The 18,424-nt window shown below is 41.0% G+C and overlaps 1 protein-coding gene across 7 annotated transcripts in view; it reads right to left on the bottom strand.

The window, feature by feature from the left end:
* The window catches only part of NRXN3 (neurexin 3), a 532,717-nt gene that overhangs the window by 469,736 nt on the left and 44,557 nt on the right, over nucleotides 1-18,424 (bottom strand). The gene's annotated exons all lie outside the window — the stretch shown is intronic.

Genomic DNA, 18,424 nt, shown 5'->3' with positions numbered 1-18,424 from the left:
TGAATCGTACTGAAATTAATATTTTAGGTTTCAAAAGCACGCTCTGCCGTGATGCCTGCGTGTATTTTAGCTAAAAAGAAAAAAAAAAAAACTTTACTCCCTAAAAAAGCAGTGATCTGTAACCTATTGCAATCAATCTATAGACTACATATATATTGATTCTAGCCAGTACTGCGCTGAAGTGCTCTGGTACTAAAAGACATAACGCAGAAATTCATTGAACCTACACGTGTCTCTAAGAAATTGTGTTTGTGACAATCATAAGCAGCGCCAGCCTCAGAGGTGTGCGAACTATGAGGAGGTGCTGCAAAAGAGCCTGACCAGATCTTTGAGAGTTCTGCAATGAACATGAGCATTCGTTTTCGTACGAATACGATTTTGTCCGAAAATTAAGACTAAAACGTAAACGAAAGCCTTACATACGAAAAATAAACGAAACTAAAGGGCAAATGCTGAATGCATTACCTTTTCGTTTCGTTCATTAAATAGACTCCATGCTGCAGGGGAATTAACCCACAAAGCACGGAGAAATAACACTATGCATGCACGGGGGGGAAAAACAAGGAGGGAGCCGGCAGCGTTACCAGCTCCCTCCTTGTAATATTAATTCCTAGCCCCCCATTAAAACCTATATTAAACCCATATTAATAAAAGGGAGGTTGAATCCTCCCACATGCCACAAGTAGGGGCATGTCACCTAAACAGCGAGCAGTCATTGTTATTTCAAACTAAATATAAATCAGTGTGGGGGTCACTATGACAAAAAGGAGGTTAAATTCCCTCGTATGCCCCTACTCGCAGCATACCGCGAGTAGGGGCATGTTGCCTAAACAAACTTAAAACTACTAGTGGCTGGGCAGCTATTGCTGCCCAGTCACTAGTGCAATAAGGGGGGACCTGGCACAGGTCCCCCCGTTTCCCCATGGTGGGGAACACAAATAACTAAAATGGGGGAGACATAGTGCCCCCCTGTGCTCCCACCCATTAACTGCAGGTGGGGGCTAATAATATAAACGGGGTGACCAAATGTCCCCCCTTGTCCCCACCCATGGGTGGTGGGTGGGGACCCTAAGTAATTAAAGGGGAGACCTAATGTCCCCCCCTGGTTCCCACCCATGAGCGGCAATTGGGAACCCTAAATAAATAAATAATGGGGGGGACCTAATGTCCCCCCCAGGTCCCTAACCATGAAAAGAAAGTAACCAATCAGAGTGTTATGAGTCAAATTACCCAGCATTGGAAAATTCCAAAGAACTTTCCCATGCTGTGTAAAATGACACAGAGCACTCTGATTGGTTGGATTCCAGGCCAACCAATCAGTGTGCTGTGACAGGTAAATGTAGAGACTTACCTGTCAGTCTCTTCATTTACATGTCAGAGCCCTCTGATTGGTTGGCTTAAACCAACCAATCAGAGCGCATAGAACCTAATTGCAGGGCATGGGGAGGCTTTATAAGCCTTTCCCCTCCCTGCGGAGCTCATTCTGTGCAGTGTCCTCCTTTTTTTTAACGTATTTTATTTTTTGCGTTCAGGTTTTTTTTTATTAGTTTAACAGTTGCGACGGGTATTATGGATTTTTATTTGGCCTTTTTGGGGCTGAAGAAAGAAAAGAAAAGAAAAGAAAAGAAGAAAGAAGACATTGAATGGTAAGTATGAAATTTTATTTTACAGGGTTAGTTTATTGGCCCCCCTCACTATTATTAGGGTGAGGGGGGTAGGTATGGTATTTTTATTGGTGGGGTAGTTACTAGGGACTTGGGGACCCATAGTCACTTAATTATTTGTGGTCCCCACCTGCCGGTCATGGGTGGGGACCTGGGAGGACATTAGTTCCCCCCCATTAATTATTTATTTAGGGTCCCCACCCACCGTTCATGGGTGGGGACCTGGGGGGACATTAAGTACCCCCTTTAATTAATTAGGGTCTCCACCCACCACTCATGGGTAGGGAGCTAGGGGGGACATAAGGTCCCCCCTTATTGCACTAGCGACTGGGTAGTAACAGCTGCCCAGTCACTAGTAGTTTTAAATTTCGTGGCATGCGGGAGGATTTAACCTCCCTTTTATTAATATAGGTTTAATGGGGAGGGAGGGGTAGGAATTAATATTACACGGAGGGAGCTGGTAGCGCTTTTTATGTTTGTTTGTTTGCGTATGCGCAGTGCTGTTTTCGTCCTAGTGGACGAAAACATGTAGTTTTTTTAAAGAATTTTGTTCGAAAATGAATGGTTGGTGGACGAAATTCGGGAGTGCCGAACAAAATTTTCATTTAGTACGCAATCATTTGTACAAAACAACATTTTACCGGTGCACATGTCTAGTTTCAGCCAATGCACCCACGACCCCAAAAGCTGTGACAGATTCAGCGCATGGTGAAGGAGGTTGAGAGGAAACAACAAAATGTTATTGTGTGTTGCCACCAATGTGAGTTATAATTACCTGACGCTGGCTTCGCCATCTTTGTTCTTCACCTTGTTGTACCATAGTAAATAACCCTGGCAGGGTGAATTTAAACTGAATTTCACGTTTTAGGTAAAACGGCTGAACCTGAAAAATTCTCTCAGTCAGCAATGTTTGCCGTTCAGCTAGTCTTACCTTCATTTTAAAATCCACTTTAGTAAATAAGCCCTGATAATCCTTATGAGCATTTCATAAAGATTTTATCTTTATGATTGGTTCCAATTTTTCAAGGGATGACAAAGCCGCCCTAGTTTTATGTATTATAAGCATTTATTAAACATTTGATTAGGAGCAGGATATGTGTTTGGCGTATTATTATTTTATAATGTATTAATTCATCATTTCACCTTTTTTTTTTTTCGTATTCATGAAGGATCTTTATTTTATATTTAAAAAAATACAGAATGTATTTCTTTAAATATCAATTAAACCTTATTTAAAACATACCACTTAACAAATAAGTCACAACATACCGAGAATAATGTATATACAAACATAGTCCATTTTCAGGACATTCGTCTTCAAAACAACAAATAAATAACTAAAACTGATGGAAAAGTACAGCTAACGACCTAATTTGTGGCAAGGAGAACAATTTGACCCTGCATTATTTTGCAACTGGTTAAGTCAGGCACACACAGTTTAAAATGGGTATTATCAGCACAATAACTACTAGAGCTCATTGTAGTCTTTGACATCTCAATGGCTGGGAGATCCATCCCACAGACTCTTTGCCTCATTAATGTTGAAGAGCCTGAACCCTATGCTGAGGCTTGGCTAATGTAGAAGTGGATGGATGGGAGACTTCTCCAGTACTTTAATTATTGCCCCTCAAAGATGGATAGGCAAATGCAGATGTTCAGTGTTGCATTAGCTAAGCTAGGGCAGAGGTGTTGGACTGTAGACAGGAGAACCATTTTTGTTAGACAGGAGAACCCGTTTTGGTCAAAAAACTGAAAAACAGTCTGGCACAGAATCGTTGCCCCATAATCTATGTAATAAACTGTTGTGGTCATGGTGCTTCCAGTGCCCCCTCAATGCATAACATTGATACAAAATGTTTTAAGTATTTGTTATAAAGACAAACTAAAAACAATATACCAAACATGCTGGAATAGCAAATATTAGTTAAAACAAAAACAGTATCAAATAACAATATTGAATATGGAATGTCAGATTTACATCACAGAGGCTATATAGATAATACAAAGAGGAATATGCAACTGTGTATCAGAATACTATAGAATATGTAAACATTCATACTTAATAACGACTTTAATCTTTTTAATTGTTTATGTCTTTGTTTCACTACTCTACAGATGCTACCACAAACTTTATTAATACCTGGTTTTATTCGGTACATCAAAATAACACACATTTGTAACACATATCTGTGCATACCCCATATAATGCCAGATGTATTATCTACGTACGCTGTTTATGTCTCTGTTATCCTTTGCTGTAACATATATAACGTACTGTGCATGTACTGTAGATACTTGAATAAAAACACATTAAAAAAATTAAATAATTACTATAATGATCTTCTAAAAAAAATAAAAAAAATAGGCTTAAAACTAGAAGGGTAGTCAACCTGGGGCACTCCAAACGTCGTGGACCACATTTCCCCTATATTATGTATTATGCTTTGCTAGCATTATGGCTGTACAAGCATGATGGGAGATGTAGTCCATAACATGTGGAGTGCCGAAGGTTGCCTATTTCTAAACTAGACATACTACACTGTATAACTCCTGTCTGTAAAACACACTCTGCTGTACATCACTCCCTATAACATTCACTATTATTTTACAAATTTCAACTACTCAATATGATCCGCCCCCCATAACATTTACTAAGGCTCCATATAAACATTCCTATTAATCCGATAATTCCTCCCTATAAGGCTTAGTTAGGCTCCACATAACTAGTCCTATTATCCCTCCCTATAACTATACCCATATACCCTATACTCATATTCCCATATACCCATATACCCTATACCCATATTCCCATATACCCTATACCCCCATATACCCTATACTCATATTCCCATATACCCAATACCCATATTCCCTATACCCATATACCCTATACCCATATACCCTATACCCATATTCCCATATACCCTATTCCCATATACCCTATACCCATATTCCCATATACCCATATACCCTATACTCATATTCCCATATACCCTATACCCATATACCCTATACCCATATTCCCGTATACCCTATACTCATATACTCACATTCCCATATCCCCTATACCCATATATCCATATACCCTATACCCATATTCCCATATACCCTATACTCATATACTCATATTCCCATATACCCTATACCCATATTCCCATATAACCTATACTCATTTACTCATATTCCCATATACCCTATACCCTATACCAGGGATAGGCAACCTGTTTTGTAAAACATCTCCCATAATGCTCTTACACCCATAATGCTGGCAAAGAATCATGGGAGGTGTAGTCCAAAACATCTGGAGTGCCGAAGGTTGCCTATGCCTGCCCTATACCCATATACCCTATACTCGTTTTTCCATATACCCTATACCCATATTCCCATATACTCATATACTCATATCCCCATATACCCTATACCTATATACCCTATACCTATACCCATATATACATATACCCATATACCCATATGAAATTCCTAATATTCTGTATATCCCCTTCCATAATTACCATTTTAATGCATGGAACGTTAACTCACCCTACTGCCTGATACATCCCCTTGCTGTAACGATTACCTTCCTAGAAACCATTGCATTTACTCTCTATAACTGTTTTCTTAATACTACAGACACCATGAAACACATTGCTGCGGGTTAATACAATCAAAAGATATTGAGTTATATTCAAAACCTACTAATTTTATGCCAAAATAGATATATAGAAAATTAGACAAGTTGAGAGGTTTTTCTAGTTTGGCTATTGTGTCCCAAAGGTGGGCACTCCCGTCATTTCTCCATATTCTTGGTTCAGTGTACAAGCCCCATTGTGACACGTATATCTTAAAATAGTTTCCAGATTTGTAAAATAACAATTGAGCACCAAAGTTAATGCACATCATTAAAATAACTGTCATACACAGATTGTATGTAAATTGGATTTTACACATGAATCTTTACTGATATGGAAATAACCACTTCATAATCACAAATGCATGAAAAAATATATCCCTGCACATGGCAAGTGGACACACAAAAAAAAAAATACACAGCATGTGGATACAAAACAAAACAGACACATTAACGTAAACAGTGTGATCTACCTTTGCTTCTACCTGCAAGACACAGCCAGGTGAGAATCCGGACAGCAAGAGTAACGTGTTTAGAGAGAGAATATCAAAGTCAAGGTTGGACTTTTTTTGTGGCATGCTTACAAAAAAAGCCAAAATATAAATGCATATTGATAAATAGAACACATCAAAACAAGCACGCGGGACACAGCACACAAGACAAGCAACAAGGAACACAGCACACGGCACAGCAAGTTGCAGAAGTACGGCATGAGAGCTGATGAAGGATCATACTTCTCCTTACCCCATAGCTGGCACAGGAATGGTATCTGATTAGAAAACAGTGCTACAGAAACCAACTGTAAAGTAATGCCACTGGCAAACCTTCTTCCCTGCCCTGGCACAAGGGTTTACAGATCCACCGTGTTTTGTTTTTCTGGGTACCTATTGCCCCCTCACACAGACACTGTGTGTTACTGTTCACATAAAACCTCTTCATGCAAAGTGTTGCCCTGCAGAGTGTGGTATTCATATGCTGCAGAAGGAATACCAATGAACTAATCAATCAGTCTAGTTCCTATGGGATTAATGAAGGAATTTATTTCCTGCAGCATAATAATTCTACATACTGCCAGGCAGCATTTTACTTTTTTATTCACATACTGCATATTCACACAAAGGAAGTGATATGAGAACAATAGGACACAGGGGGATTTGGCAACCCTTGCTGACACAGGCACAATGGAACCAACTGCTTGATGCCAGTGCTGACATAGGTGATGGGGTAAGAAGAAATGCAAACATGACACCTCCACGTCTCTCTGCATTCTTCTAGGGCAGATCATGCCCAGGATACTGGCCATAGCCAGTTGTGGTCCTAGGATGATGGGTTAGTAAGGTTACATTTTCAATATTGCCAGAGACAAACACATCAAATACAAACAGATGGCACGTGTTGTGCAAGGAAGCAGATCTGCTTTTATGATCGGATGAAGGTAAGGCTGGGCATGACACTAAACCACCATACAAACCCTAAATTTCAACTCTTAGAAGTGTATTTGTATGAAAATGTTAAATTTACATAAATTCCACTTTGCCATGCGGATATATGCTGTGGCTGGAATATTATGCTACATATTGCCAGGGCAAAATTCCGAACAATATTCTTCATATTCTCTTTTGAAAGGGATTAATACTAGATATGAGACCAAGATCTCATTGCTTGTTCCTTTATGATAACTTGACCTGTCTTAATAATTACAAACTATGATAATAATGGATTAATACCAAGTGACCCTTCTATATTGGGCAGTGGTATTATTTGGCAATTAATTCCAATCAATGTATGTGTAGTGAGCAGCAATTAATAATAGGCAGGGAATGGATTTAACACCCAACGGTCATCTTATGATGATTAGAATTTAATATTAGCTATGATCCTCCTACAGTGGGCAGTAATTTAATACTTGGTGTTAGATTAAAACTCTACCATCACGTAATAGGGGGTAATATTTAATATTATGGTATAAAAAGAATACCCATCAGTACTCCCATAGTAGATAGTATTTAATATAAAATATGGCATTTTAATTACCACCTACAGGTCCTTCTACAGGGGGAAGCATTTAACAAGAGGATTTATTATATTACACATATAACGTTTATTGTATCCCACCTCTGCTCCTATATTTGCCAGGGATATTACACAGGGACTTTAATCTTAAGGCTCTGCTCCAGTTAATAAATATATTATATTATATGTTCTTTGTTGGATTTAGGTTCACACTAGTTCAAGCCACCGTCACATCGATGACCGTGCCTAATGTTCATTGAAATTTGCAGAAAAAACAAACAGCCCTTCCTGTTTTAGATTCTGAAAAGTCCAACATGTTTACATATATATGACTTACATGAGAGGGGCTGGGAAAAGGGTAAACCCTAAAATAGAATGGTGATTAGAGAGGAAGCATGGTATGGTTTTTTGTTTTTTTGGGAGGGGGGGGGGGGGGGGGGGATGCGTACCTTGGTCATCAACCATCAGGTGGGCAAGGCCTTTAAGAAAGAGCAGAGAGACAGAGAATGGAGAAAGGGATTATCACACGTCACGGACAATACCCAATGAGAGCATTGTGCCCAACACATACTTAACATACAAGTATGGATATCACACCCCTCTCCTCAGCTTTCCCAAACATGCTGAAAAGCTGCTGTTAATAATAATAAGAAACTGGAAACAACAGGGGACACCGTCTAATGCTGCATTTTACCTTACACACTGCCCCTTCTACAGGACTGACTGGAAGGGGTTAAACAGAGTAAGGGAATATTTAGGCACTGTTAACTCTGACCCGAATACAGCTTTTACCTAAAATCTAAAAAGTGCCCCAAAGACACATAGGGGATGATCTGTGAAAGGTTCACTAACAATCAGAAAATAAAAATGAACTGTGGCAAAGTGGAGCAGTCGACAGGAACATTCTACTGATTTCCACAGGGACTGTTCCACTTTTAGATCTTTGAGGGACATTTAAAAGATTTATTAAAGGGACACTATAGTCACCAGCACAACTACAGCTTAGTGTTTAGAGTCTATAGCCAGTCCCTGCAGGTTTTTTTAATGTAAACACTGACTTTTCAGAGAAAAGGAAGTGTTCACATTGCTGCCAAGTAACACCTATAGTTGCAGTCACTCAGACGGCCACTGGATGTGCTAACTGGGTCAGTGCTGCACTGTGTGCTGCACTGGTGCTCAAATTTAACACGCTCTGCATGGAGGTGCTGAACGTTCCCTATAGAGAGGCAATGCATACATGTTTCAATGCATCTCTATGAGGAGATGCTGTTTAGTGCAGCGCAGGGTTTTGCTGTGCATGCGCAATAGCCTCCCAATGTTCTCCTTTGAGAAAACATTGAATTGGCTGAGATCATCAAAATTGATGATTTCGTCCATCAAGGTGTAGTGAGACAAGACCAGCCACAACGAGACTAGCATGGCATGGGTGAAAAGGTGTTTTCAAGTACCTTTTCACAACTCTTACAGGGCGGGCCAAAGACCTAAATAGTGGCTTTAATACTATAGTGTCAAGAATAAATGTTTGTGTTCCTGACACTATAGTGTTCCCTTAAGCACCAAAACAACGTAACCTTAATGGCACAGTGTTGATGCATATATAATGTCCCTGTAGTCTCACTGCTCAATTCTCTGCCATTTAGGAGTTAAAGGACCACTCTAGGCACCCAGACCACTTCAGCTTAATGAAGTGGTCTGGGTGCCAGGTCCTTCTAGGGTTAACCCATTTTTTCATAAACATAGCAGTTTCAGAGAAACTGCTATGTTTGTGAATGGGTTAAGCCTTCCCCTTTTTCCTCTAGTGTCTGTCTCACTGACAGCCGCTAGAGGCGCTTGCGTGATTCTCACTGTGATTTTCACAGTGAGAGCACGCAAGCGTCCATAGGAAAGCATTATGAATGCTTTCCTATGTGACCGGCTGAATGCGCGCGCAGCTCTTGCCGCGCGTGCGCATTCAGCCGACGGGGAGGAGAAGAGGAGGATCGGAGGAGGAGAGCTCTCCGCCCACCGCTGGAAAAAGGTAAGTTTTTACCCCTTTCCCCTTTCCAGAGCCGGGCGGGAGGGGGTCCCTGAGGGTGGGGGCACCCTCAGGGCACTCTAGTGCCAGGAAAACGAGTATGTTTTCCTGGCACTAGAGTGGTCCTTTCAGTCACTTTTGTTTCTGTTTATGCAGCCCTAGCCACACCTCCTGACTGTGACTCACACACATGGTCTCCTTCATCCCTTACAGGTCAGCACGTTTACTTTAGAAGTTCTTATCTCTAGCCTTGTTAATTTTACTTTACTAATACCCATATAATTAGCTGTTACAGGCTCTAGCAGGCTATTAACTGAGTAAGAGATAAGAAATTCAAGATTAAACATACTATACAATATGGGCTCTTTTCATGAAGTGTGTAGTGAGGCGGTGTAAGTCTTAGCCAGGGGTGTGTGGCTAGGACTACATACATGAACAAAGTGATTTATCGCCGCTATTGCAAAAAATTGAGCACTGAGACTGCGTGTCCGTGATCTACACACCAAAACCACTTAATTATGCTAGAGTTGTTTTAGTCCTTTATTGAGAAAATAATGCTTAAAGAAAAGTGTTGAAATGGTCTAAAACTGGAGCAATCACTGTCAAAACCAATAGAATCCACAGAAACACCCCACGTTTATAAAATCCCCCCTTTGTTCTACATTTCTCCTAGCAACACCCCAATTATTAATCTCCCATAGAGTATAACTGACCGTTCATTCCTTACCTACCCAGAATTATTTATTCTAGGAAATAGTTGAACTATATACGCAACTCAAAAGCACCTCCAATTTTTTTACTACCCCTCTACAATAGTACTTCTTCTCTGCTGATTTCGCAAACTCACCTGGAATATCATTGACATCTAAAGAGGCGTTAGAGGAGGAGAGAGAGAAAGAGAGAGAAAAGACAGTCAAACTCAAAGCACTCAACACAAAAAATCTCTTGCATGGAAAATTCTTCTCATGCAAACAAACTGTGGCCTTTGGTGCCAACATGCAATTCCTTTTCCCGGCACTCATGCAAGTGGGGGGCATAAAGTACCCCAGGCCTCCCACTTTGCATGGTTCAAACCACTTCTCTCCATGGCATCTGTCCGCTGGGGATCAGATCGGTCACACACCTGTAGGAATATCTATAGAAAATATTCTTTAACAAGAAAGAGCAAACACACATATTTTCAAAATGGTCAGGGCACGTGACTCCCTCCATCCGGTACATATAAATTCAAACAGGTTGATTGAAGAGAACCTGCTTCCGCAATGGATAGTCAGAATTTATTACCAGAAACAGAAAGTTTTTTCAGGAATAGAAGGCTGAAGGTTCCAGTCCAGGGACCTACGTGGAGCTCGAAGCCCATCTTACCCTCATAAAGTGGATTATTCTTTAATTATCCACTGCATTGTGCTATATGACAACAAATGCCACGTCTCCAGGTCTGTGTCCTGTGAAATAATATCTGAGATAGGTACGGGTTCCTAGATCACAACCCTGAAATTTTAAGAAAAAAAGCTCAGCGACATTAAGAGGTTTATTTACTAAACACTAAATTTGTGTGCATTTGAAATGAACTGCAAGATTCAGGCCTTGATAGCCAAGTTGTGTCTATGTGTCTATAGCTAAAAAATTTCAGTTTTTTTAAGTGTTTTTTTTTTTTAAATCAGCTTTATTGGTCTTCATTTTGCAATTCTGATTTCAATTCCCTAAAAATAGTTGTTTAGTAAATTAACCCCATGAGATGTTTTTTTTCTTTTTTTCAGAGTTGAGTTGCATTGGAAAGTGAGGGTCAAAATGTAAGTCAAGACAGCAGAAATGGAACAAAAGGACAATTATGAGCATCCATTTTGAACACTGATATTGTTGTGTACATTTTAAAACGTGTTAACATTTTCTGTTTATTAAATAAAAGAAAGTTATGTTCATGGATATATAAACAGTTGACGGAAAACAGGGTAGTGCTAAAAATGGTTAATTCTCTACAGTTCATTATTGTTCGGGGTACACATCGTCTGCTGTGTCAGACACAAGAGGAATCACAAATGTAGCAGGAAAAGTAAATATTTAATCTACGCGCACATCTACTTCCACTCCTTGTGTCCGCGTTATTTGATCCCGCACGCACTGCTAGTTTGCCAGTCCGTGATCCCAGTTCAAACATCATTAGGACTCAGGAGGACGGGGTGTTAACCTTTTAATTTCCGACATAAAGACAAAAAACAGTATCTGTTTCAGTTCATTTCTGATCCTCAGGAGGCGCTTGCAATTAAACATTTATTTAAGAGCAAAAAATAGCAAATGTTAAAATTATATTAAAAAACTGAAAAAAAAATTGGAGAGCCCATGTAGTTCAACATGATAAATGTTCATTACCACTATTTCTCAATATATTCTCCTATATTACTCATACAATGGCTTATGGTAACATCTGTTCATAATCCTTCCTACTGCTCCATACAGCCTATCTCTATATCCCTATGTACTGCTCCATATACCCTCTCTACTGCTCCATATACCCTCTCTACCCATTTCTACTGCTCCATATACCCTATCTCTATACCCCTATCTATTGCTCCATATACCCTATCTCTATACCCCTATCTATTGCTCCATATACCCTATCTCTATACCCCTCTCCATTGCTCCATATACCCTATATCTATACCCCTTTCTACGTCTCCATATTCCCCAACTCTATATCCCTATGTACTGCTCCATATACCCTCTCTACCCATTTCTACTGCTCCATATACCCTATCTATTGCTCCATATACCCTATATCTATACCCCTCTCTATTGCTCCATATACCCTATATCTATACCCCTCTCTATTGCTCCATATACCCTATCTCTATACCCCTATCTATTGCTCCATATACCCTATCTCTATACCCCTCTCTATTGCTCCATATACCCTATATCTATACCCCTCTCTATTGCTCCATATACCCTATATCTATACCCCTTTCTACGTCTCCATATTCCCCAACTCTATATCCCTATGTACTGCTCCATATACCCTCTCTACCCATTTCTACTGCTCCATATACCCTATCTCTATACCCCTATGTACTGCTCCATATACCCTATATCTATACCCCTCTCTATTGCTCCATATACCCTATATCTATACCCCTTTCTACGTCTCCATATTCCCCAACTCTATATCCCTATGTACTGCTCCATATACCCTCTCTACCCATTTCTACTGCTCCATATACCCTATCTCTATACCCCTATGTACTGCTCCATATACCCTATATCTATACCCCTCTCTATTGCTCCATATACCCTATATCTATACCCCTTTCTACGTCTCCATATTCCCCAACTCTATATCCCTATGTACTGCTCCATATACCCTCTCTACCCATTTCTACTGCTCCATATACCCTATCTCTATACCCCTCTCTATTGCTCCATATACCCTATCTCTATACCCCTCTCTATTGCTCCATATACCCTATATCTATACCCCTCTCTATTGCTCCATATACCCTCTCTACCCATTTCTACTGCTCCATATACCCTATCTATTGCTCCATATACCCTATCTCTATACCCCTCTCTATTGCTCCATATACCCTATATCTATACCCCTCTCTATTGCTCCATATACCCTATATCTATACCCCTTTCTACGTCTCCATATTCCCCAACTCTATATCCCTATGTACTGCTCCATATACCCTCTCTACCCATTTCTACTGCTCCATATACCCTATCTCTATACCTCTCTCTATTGCTCCATATACCCTATCTCTATACCCCTCTCTATTGCTCCATATACCCCTCTCTATTGCTCCACATACCCTATATCTATACCCCTCTCTATTGCTCCATATACCCTCTCTACCCATTTCTACTGCTCCATATACCCTATCTCTATACCCCTCTCTATTGCTCCATATACCCTATATCTATACCCCTTTCTACGTCTCCATATTCCCCAACTCTATATCCCTATGTACTGCTCCATATACCCTCTCTACCCATTTCTACTGCTCCATATACCCTATCTCTATACCCCTATCTATTGCTCCATATACCCTATCTCTATACCCCTATCTATTGCTCCATATACCCTATCTCTATACCCCTCTCTATTGCTCCATATACCCTATCTCTATACCCCTCTCTATTGCTCCATATACCCTATCTCTATACCCCTCTCTATTGCTCCATATACCCTATCTCTATACCCCTCTCTATTGCTCCATATACCCTATCTCTATACCCCTCTCTATTGCTCCATATACCCTATCTCTATACCCCTCTCTATTGCTCCATATACCCTATCTCTATACCCCTCTCTACTGCTCCATATACCATATCTCTATACCCCTCTCTACTGCTCCATATACCCTATCTCTATACCCCTCTCTACTGCTCCATATACCCTATCTCTATTACCCTCTCTACTGCTCCATATACCCTATCTCTATACCCCTCTCTACTGCTCCATATACCCTATCTCTATACCCCTCTGTATTGCTCCATAGAGCCTATTTCTACACCCCTCTCTATTGCTCCATATACCCTATATCTATACCCCTCTCTATTGCTCCATATACCCTATATCTATGCCCCTCTCTATTGCTCCATATACCCTATATCTATACCCCTCTCTATTGCTCCATATACCCTATCTCTATACCCCTCTCTATTGCTCCATATACCCTATCTCTATACCCCTCTCTATTGCTCCATATACCCTATCTCTATACCCCTCTCTATTGCTCCATATACCCTATCTCTATACCCCTCTCTATTGCTCCATATACCCTATCTCTATTGCTCCATATACTATCTCTACACCCCTCTCTATTGCTCCATATACCCTATCTCTGTACCACTCTCTATTGCTCCATATACCCTATCTCTATACCCCTCTCTATTGCTCCATATACCCTATCTCTATACCCCTCTCTATTGCTCCATATACCCTATCTCTATACCCCTCTCTATTGCTCCATATAGCCTATCTCTACACCCCTCTCTATTGCTCCATATACCCTATCTCTACACCCCTCTCTATTGCTCCATATACCATATCTCTATATCCCTTTCTACTGCTCCATAGATCCTATCTCTATACCCCTCTCTATTGCTCCATAGAGCCCATCTTTATACCCTTATCTATTGCTCCATAGAGCCTATTTCTACACCCCTCTCTATTGCTCCATATACCCTATCTCCATACCCCTTTCTACTGCTCCGTAGATAGGGGTATAGAGAGAGGGTATATGGAACAATAGAAAGGGGTATAGAGATGGGCTCTATGGAGCAATAGAGAGGGGTATAGAGATAGGGTATATTGAGCAATAGATAGGGGTATAGAGATAGGGTATATGGAGCAGTAGATAGGGGTATAGAAATAGGCTCTATGGAGCAATAGATAGGGGTATAGAGATGGGCTCTATGGAGCAATAGAGAGGGGTAAAGAGATAGGGTATAGAGATAGGATCTATGGAGCAGTAGAAAGGGGTATAGAGATAGGGTATCTCTATACCCCTCTCTATTGCTCCATAGAGCCCATCTTTATACCCTTATCTATTGCTCCATAGAGCCTATTTCTACGCCCCTCTCTATTGCTCCATATACCCTATCTCTACACCCCTCTCTATTGCTCCATATACCCTATCTCCATACCCCTTTCTACTGCTCCATAGATCCTATCTCTATACCCTATCTCTTTACCCCTCTCTATTGCTCCATAGAGCCCATCTCTATACCCCTATCTATTGCTCCATAGAGCCTATTTCTATACCCCTATCTACTGCTCCATATACCCTATCTCTATACCCCTATCTATTGCTCAATATACCCTATCTCTATACCCCTATCTACCGCTCCATAGAGCCTATCTCTATACCCCTCTCTATTGCTCCATATACCCTATCTCTATACCCCTCTCTATTGCTCCATATACCCTATCTCTGTACCACTCTCTATTGCTCCATATACCCTATCTCTATACCACTCTCTATTGCTCCATATACTATCTCTATACCCCTCTCTATTGCTCCATATACTATCTCTATTGCTCCATATAGCCTATCTCTATACCCCTCTCTATTGCTCCATATAGCCTATATCTACACCCCTCTCTATTGCTCCATATACCCTATCTCTACACCCCTCTCTATTGCTCCATATACCCTATCTCTATACCCATTTCTACTGCTCCATAGATCCTATCTCTATACCCCTCTCTATTGCTCCATAGAGCCCATCTCTATACCCTTATCTATTGCTCCATAGAGCCTATTTCTACACCCCTCTCTATTGCTCCATATACCCTATCTCTACACCCCTCTCTATTGCTCCATATACCCTATCTCCATACCCCTTTCTACTGCTCCATAGATCCTATCTCTATACCCTATCTCTATACCCCTCTCTATTGCTCCATAGAGCCCATCTCTATACCCCTATCTATTGCTCCATAGAGCCTATTTCTATACCCCTATATACTGCTCCATATACCCTATCTCTATACCCCTATCTATTGCTCAATATACCCTATCTCAATACCCCTCTCTATTGCTCCATAGAGCCCATCTCTATACCCCTTTCTATTGTTCCATATACCCTCTCTCTATACCCCTATCTACCGCTCCATAGAGCCTATCTCTATAGCCCTATCTACCGCTCCATAGAGCCTATCTCTATACCCCTCTCTATTGCTCCATAGAGCCTATCTCTATACCCCTTTCTATTGCTCCATAGAGCCCATCTCTATACCCCTTTCTATTGCTCCATAGAGCCCATCTCTATACCCCTCGCTACGGCTCCATATACCCTATCTCTATACCCATATCTACTGCTCCATAGAGCCTATCTCTATACCCCTCTCTATTGCTCCATAGAGCATATCTCTATACCCCTCTCTACTGCTCCATATACCCTATCTCTATACTCTTCTCTATTGCTCCATAGAGCCTATCTCTATTGCTCCACTGAGCTTATACCTAAACCCTCCCATTTACTTTATATAACCTATCCCTATAACCCTCCTTTTTGCTCCTAATGACCCTTACTATTGCTCCCTATAGTCTATCCATATAAGCCTTCCTCTTGCCTCATATAACATATTCCTTTACCCATCTCGATGATTGCATACAGCCTATCCCTATAATCCTTCCTACCAATCCATATAGGCACTTCAGAGAACTCCACAAACAGGATGTAGCCCAGCTGGCAACCTACATGAATCCCCTATAGCCACCTATGTGAGGTTTCTTAGTATATCCAATATGGCATTGTCCAGCCTGGCTCTTTGCTTACCATCTCAGCTTTAATCCATAAATACAGGCAGGGGCTGGGAATTGACATAACGTCAAATCACTTTAGGCCTACCACAGGTTGTGAGGAGTTTATAAGAATACTCAACTACTACACTGTGGTGGTTATGGAGCCTGGAGTGAGATGGCACTCTTCCAGAGTAATCTGTCTAACTGTTTTAAGAACAGCTTGACAACTTAAGGTCTCTCCTGCAGGAGTAGAAGGATGTCTTCATTAAAGGGACACTATAGTCACCAGAACCACGACAGCTTAATGTAGTGGTCCTGGTGTCTCTAGCATGTCCCTGCAGGTTTTTCAATGTTAACGCTGCCTTTTCAGAGAAAAGGTAGGGTATACATTGGTGTCTAATAACACCTCCAGTGGCAGTCACTCAGGCGGCCACTAGAGGTGCTTCCTAGTACAGTGCTAAACAATGTGGGTCCTTGCACCATAACTACTTGTGGTGCGGAGAGTGACCCTTTAAAGGGTATCGGTCAGGCACTTACCTTACCCTTCCCTACAGTTCTGCATTGTCCTTACAGAGGTGGGTGTTACAATTCTGATCCACTCTTGCTCCTCCCGTGGTCTTCATTGATTTGTCCTGCTTGGGGACGCTTACCCAAGCAGGGCAAATCTCCTGTGTGACACCGATACGCTGGCTTCATTGCCAGCAAGCTGGCACCTGAACAGAGTCTGTTCCTATACCTCCCACCCAGTGCTAGCAGCGTTGGCTAGTGAGTAACTATAGCAGCCACTGCGCATGCACCATTCATGCTATGCTTGGGAGAACGCAAGGAATGCCAGTGGGAGGTCTCTTCTGCTCTCCCTATCAGTCAAATCTGCTGCATGGAGCCTTGATAGATAAGTGGAAGAAATAGCCATTTCTAATTAGGTTTTTCTTCCAATCCATACATTTGCTAGCAAATCTACTAGAACAATGTATAGATAGAAAGTAATGCTCTTTAAAAAGAATGTACATTGCTATGGACATGAAAGGTGCCCTTCAGCTCAACATCAAGGGATATGCACTTCAGAATTGCACTTTATATATTAGACAGTGGGGAGTCTGGAACGTATGACCTAAAGTTGCCCTTATACTGTACAGAAATACACAGGAACCTTGACACACACACATTTTTACATTGCACACACAGACACAAACACAGGAACACCAACATACACACACTAATATTGCATGCATACAGAAACACCAATATACACACACAGAAATACCAACATACACACTTACTAATATTACATGCACACAGGAACACCAATGTAAGGAATGTAAGAACACCAACATATCGAAGAACACACACAAGGGTAAAACAACCCTTTAACTCACATTATGCCAAATATTCCTGCAGGATAACCCCACAAACTCCATGACTCTTTTTGCTCCACTTAACCCCTCCCTAAATCCATTATTCCATGTACCCCTCCATATAAATATTTTTATTACTACAAATGTCTCCCTCTAATCCCTCCTCGGTACCACTGTGATTATTTTATATAAACCTTCTCAATTGATTCTGTTTCTAAATACAACCCCCATAACTGCTTCCCACTGATCCATTAATCCCTTTCCTGTAACTCCTCTTGTTATTCCATATAACCAACCTTGTAAGTCCCCATAGTGGTTTTTAAAGTGTCACTGTCACCATCTGGAGACTTTTTAGAATTTGCAAAGGCCCCCGTAAGTGCCATCGCCACTGGGGATCTGGTGGTCGGTAGGATAGGCAAAGTTGAGTTCTACCTACCTAAATCAGTCTCTATGGGATCCACCACCTTTTTTTCAGCGGGTCCTCTTCAGCTAATGCC

This window comes from Pelobates fuscus, chromosome 13, assembly GCF_036172605.1.
Source record: "Pelobates fuscus isolate aPelFus1 chromosome 13, aPelFus1.pri, whole genome shotgun sequence".
Classification (NCBI taxonomy): Eukaryota; Metazoa; Chordata; class Amphibia; order Anura; family Pelobatidae; genus Pelobates; species Pelobates fuscus.
This window is presented reverse-complemented; position numbering and strand designations above follow the sequence as displayed.